The sequence below is a fragment of the Lepisosteus platostomus genome, chromosome 9 (genome assembly GCF_059453375.1).
Source record: "Lepisosteus platostomus isolate fLepPlt1 chromosome 9, fLepPlt1.hap1, whole genome shotgun sequence".
NCBI classification, from domain to species: Eukaryota; Metazoa; Chordata; class Actinopteri; order Semionotiformes; family Lepisosteidae; genus Lepisosteus; species Lepisosteus platostomus.
Genome location: NC_142619.1, coordinates 26524248 through 26530247, shown reverse-complemented (window position 1 = coordinate 26530247; position 6000 = coordinate 26524248).

The following is a 6000-nucleotide window of genomic DNA, read 5'->3' as shown; positions in this document are numbered from 1 at the left end:
TTGTAAATTGTTGATGTTTACAAGTTTCCATGCCCATTGCCTGTATGGACCAAATGGGAGAGCTTAATGCAAACTGATAAAATAAGAGCAGGCTAGGTGTTTCTGATATTAAGATAGCTTATTAGTATCTTAGAATAGCTACAAAAGCAGTATTGTAGTACAGATCTACAATGGTGTCTTTCCTCACTCTTTGCTATAGTGTATTCTCACTCATCTCAGGGATATTCTTCAGAGTCCTTTTCTCTCATCAAGGAATGCTTCTCTTCCAGAAGGCATTAATGATGGAATCAAGAAACCAAACTTTACTTCAAATGACAATGAAATTTCAGACAATTGAAAGAAACAAGGATTTACTATTGTATGTTAACTATTCCTGTAGAGTTCATTAAACTCATCTAGAGCCCTTTTCATCTGAGCAGCTCTGTGGTTGCAGAAAAAGAAAAGATAAAGTAAAATTATTTTCTAAAAGGATGCAGTTCCTTCTTTATTTCCTCTTTTCTCAAAATCAGTGGTTTGAAATGTCTACAGAAATATCACTGCTAGAATATTTAAGTACTTTATTTAGTCATCTGCAATGTGGTGAATTGGAAATTCTAACAAAAAACGTTATAGTCCTTTAAAACATTTTACAGTATAATTGAATGTTGAATACATATAAATGTAATGGTTCATAAATACATTTTGCAAATAATAACAACATTCATGATTTAAATGTATTAAATGTTTATTGAGTGTTTGGTCATAGTAAGATTTGGCTCAACCTGCTTGGCTGAAGGCAAACCTGGGACAAATTGAACTTGGCTGCTGCCATCTCTCCTGAACTTGTTGCATTGTATTTGAAAACATCATTAATAACTTTGTGCTATTAATAACTTAATAACTTAAAGTTATTAATAACATCATTAATAACTTTATGCTATTTAACAAAATAGCATAAAGTCATCAAATTGTCATTTTTCAGTGGCATTTTCCTTACTTTAATTGCAAAACAACTGTGAATGTACATATAATGTATAAGGAAAGCTTAATGTTTCATTTCTTTGATATGATAACTTATTCTTACAGTTGGAAGGAGGAGGGTGTCGTAAATTTAAAACGTTTCTTAAAAAAAGTTTCTAGAGAAGGTGTTGACTAAGCTTCAGCTGAATTTACAGGCCAGTAAACAAAAAGGATCAAAGGTGATCGACTCGGGAATTACTCTGGTTAATCATAATAAAGAGTAAACGTTTAACACAGAGAAAGACAGGATAAGGAGACATAGGAGTAATTAGAAGGAAGAAGGGAACAGAGAGCAGGAATGAAGAAGAAGTATGCCAGGTGAGAAGACCTTGTTTCAATCTTGGAGACCAGATTCTAATTAAGTGATTCCACACTCTCCCCCGCTTAACTCTCCGTCCCCGGCGAAGGGCTATCTCACCCCGCTTCTGACACCAATATAACGCAACGGGAGTTCAGGTGGGCGCCCTTGCTGCATTAGGTCAGCCCCGCACTGTTGGGGGCTTGAACCCGGGACTCCCGCGTCACTGAACAGGGACCCAGCCTGGTGAGCTAAAGAGAGACCTCTCCACAGCCCAGGGGCTGTAGTCCTGCTATCACAGGGAAGGGCGGCGACGTCCCCGCTCTGGTAAGCCGGCTCTTACACAGTACCTGTCGGCCATATGCGTTACAATATATACATTTTTCAGATTATAGGGCTATTAAGACCAATATCTCACTGGATGTCATTTAGTTTTGTGTAATTTTCTTGTTAATAAATATTTTTTGTCCTAGTCTGTCTATGATTCGTCACTCTTTCACCAGAGCAATGCCAGAGAATAAAGAACTTGCATACCTACCCCTCCAGTGCATCTTTAACATATCTGAATGGTGTTTTTTTTAGAAATACATTTACAGAATCATTACCATCTTTAAAATGTAATTGAAATGTAAATGAAAATGTAATTTGATGATAATCTTATGGAAAACAGTTGATATGACTTCAGACATTTCTATCTAATAACAATGTTAAATTTAAATTTTCTTTCATTACTGGTGGCTACTGAATGGAATCCAGTCAGGTTGACAAAGCAAAATAACATACAAAGCCAAACAACACTAGAGAGAATCATTTATACAGTAGCTATTGAAAACAAAGACTATTAAACTCCAGTCTCATGGGGACACAATGAGAAAACAGTAGCAGACAAAAGCACATACTCAAAAATGTGAATTCAAAACTTTATCATTGTTTTGTTTATTTACAAGAGCTGAAGAGAGGTCTGGGTTTAAAATCAATTAATTGAAGACTGAAGTAAAGGAACCTAATGGGGTAAAAAGCGCATTTGAGGCAAGATGTAAACTAGCAGTGGTTTCAGCTCAGAATCCACAAGAGAGTAGGTTTCTGCTTCACTTGCTCTGAATGCCCCGAATTTAATTCTGAACAACATTGGATGGGTGACTCATTTAACATAATACAATTTCTCCCTTTATACATTATAGACAGGACACTATGCGACCAGCAAGATAAAGCATAATGAAAAGGACTTTAAACACATTTTCACCCTCATTAAAGACAAAGATATTGTATATACAGTACTGTATACTGTATACATACAATGTTTTTTTTTTCAGTTCTGTTTCACTTTACAAATCCCAAATTTCTATATTAAATGTGAAAAGTTCTATTTTACATGCTCTCTTGATCTACTTACTTTGAATTAAGTTAAAGATAATTTAAGGTGTTATTATTAAAGCCATTTTCTGTGTCAGCTGTCTATCTTATTAAAATATTTCAACACCTAGCCATTATAAAACAGATGTTACCAAAGATGCCAAAAAGCTGTATAACATCCAAGGCTACCTTTTTATTTGTTTACATTGTAAGGGGTTAGGCATCATTAAAATTTAATTAACCTTCAGAGCAGGCGTCCAGTCTTTATAGCAAGTGTATGTTATTCTCCATTTCCCTCTGATGGTTTACTGTATGTGCAGATGTTTCAGTGAGGTCCCAATTAATGAAACCCCTAAGGAGATCTTTTACTTTATAATAAAAACTTGCTCAAAAACAATGCTTTTTATATTCCCTGAATCTTTAAAAAATTTAAACCCCATCCCTACATGTCATCTAATCATCCCACATTCTGAATGGGACTGAAAAACAAACATAAAACAAATCTCCTATCAAACAATTAAGGCCTATAAAATCCAGCAGGTTTTTTTCCAGTTGCAGCAAAACCTTGATAAAGTTTTTCTAGATGTCTTTATTTATTTTACCTTCTTATTGAAGTTCAACAATCTAACCACATATTTCCAGTTCAGTTTGTTAGGGCCAAAACAAAGTGTCTTGGTCTTATATAATCATAAGTTGAAACAAGTGTATGCATCATTTGTATCTCCACATAATTTCACATTCGGAAAGGTTTGAATATTTTTTCAAGGCACTGTATTTATTATACATTGTCAATTATGAACAGTCATAATTTCCTGTGACAAATGTATAGTTTCCTTTTTAGAAATATTGTAAGGATGATGGTGAGTTTATCTGGGCTGTGCATTCCTCCTATTCCATCTTAGCGAATTATGTTTTTTCATAATTTCTTATTGTAAAGAATGATGGTCATGTTTCACCATGCTGCTCCTACACAGAACTATTTCTTGCATTGAGATCCCTACTTGAAATTGCTCACTTTGAAGCCTTTTTAGAGAACCAGTTAATGCAAGAATGCATTTGTAATACTTATAATATTTTGGGAAATGCAGAAATAATACTGTTTGAAGGTCCTTCCTTCTCAAGGATGGAATTATAGATTTGAATTTAAGATCTGCAGTACAATAAGAACAACATTCTTCAGTAACATATTTCTTTAATTACAAAGCCATTTCGGGCACTAATAACGGGAAAGACTGTGACTGTGTTTTGTATTTAATCATTTTGTTTGTTTTAATTTACAAAATTTAAAGAAATCTAATATGGAATCACACATTTGGTAAATTAGCAGGCCAACATGTACTAATTAAAGGGATCTGTCATCTCTGGGGAATTAACTAATTTTCAGTAATCACTGCCATGTTTGATACCTGCTAATCACACTTCAGGCTATACAGTGCCTCATTTATAGAATAAGAGATTGGATCAAGACAGTACATGAGGTACTTACTCTCACTCCTGTAGTTACCAAACACTCTGTGGTGATGACAGATGAGATTTCAGCTGATGTTCAAGGTCCTCTCAAAGCTTTTCAGTCAATGTCACGCAGGTGATAACAGCTGCTCCAGGAAGCTTTGGGATGTGCTGATGTTCCAGGCACTGTTAGCGTGCTCTAGTTGGCATCGGTGAAGGAAGATGTCCAGATCCTGATGACATCTAGAAAACAGCTCCATAATCCCAGCCAAAAATGATGAACATGCCTGGTAAAAGACACTGGCAGGTATCAAATAAGGACATGATATAAAATTACATAAAGAACTTTCTGCTACTTTGACCAGAAATGCACCTGGTGAATTGAAAAGGAATTTGTGAATGAAATTCAGTATTTCACTACATTTGGTTGCACATTAAGACTACACCTGCTCTTTCAATTCTAGTAGCTTCCACATATCAGTACTAACTTCACATTTTCCTGTAATTATAATTATGCACAGGGAAATTACTTTTCTAGTGTTGATTGTATCGATAAATGTTATTTTCCCCAAAAAACATTAAAGAAAGACAATCTCCAGGCAATTAGTATGTGAAAATGTTTGTTTTCTTTAGCTCAAATCCCCAATTAAAATAATTGGAAAACTAATTGAAGACAGCAGTAATCACATGTCAACTGTTCTTGTTATAGGATTTACATACTGTATAAATAATATTCCACTGATTATTATTATGATATATAATTTGATATCCTGGTATACTGTAATGTATAGTATTTTCTGTTTGTTATTACTGTTCACAGTGGAAATATACAGTACAAATGTGTTATGAGATACTTTAGTGAAATTCAAGAAGAACACTACTGTATGTCATGTGGAATTTGCAAATTACTTATTTACTTACATAAAAATAGAAAAAATGTTCAGTAGTCAGAGTAGCACTAGAAATTAAGGATCAAGAGTTATGTACTTTTAAAATTTCACCCCCCTCCCCGTCCACTAGAGTGTGTGTTTTCCAAGACTCCCATGAAAAACAGACGTGCAAATCTCATGAGACTTCTTCCCTGTAAAAATATATTTCATCCCCAGCTGTTTACATCTTTTTGACTTGGGAACTGTTTCCATAGCAATAGTAGGAAAGATAGTCAGTTAAAATGGGAGAGATAAGATGCCTCCGTGAAACCATGTTCAGAATGTATTAAACCACACAATGAACAAATGGGTGAAGAAAATGGAGGAAAAAGGTAATACAATAACACATAATCAGAAGAAGCAGGACTGAACATTGAGAACAGTCACAAAGACAGTAATAGCCTAATTCCTTAGTGGTCTTTCTGAGAGATGTAAATCAGCAATAGTAATATTTGCTTCTAATGTGTTCATAAATGTTTGACTGATGTGTGCATAAATAAGTGATTAGTTTCCTGGAATTTATTAATGATTAATACAATTCTTAAAACTGTTTCTGACTTATCATAGTTTTGCTGATTATAGGCAATATAACTGGTTATTATAAACTGTGCCCTTACCTCAGTTCTGTAAGATAACCATCTGGTGAATACACTACCTTTATCCCTAGAATTCCTTTGTGGTTTTGAATCAAAAATCTCATGCAGTAATGCATCAGTATTTATCAATGGTGGACAGCAAGGTTGCACTATGGCTATTATTACACGTTTATTTTTTTCAAAACCTATTTTTATTTTTAGTACGTTTTACAGAATGTGGATAAGTGTCTGGCAAAAGTCTACGTTCTTTATAATTTTTAATCTGCAATTTCTGTTAAATAGATTGAAGGATGTTTCTTGCTTAACGCTAGACGTGAAAAGTTGCTGTAGTTATCCATACTTGTGCCTGTGCGAATACAGCATACTACATTCTTTG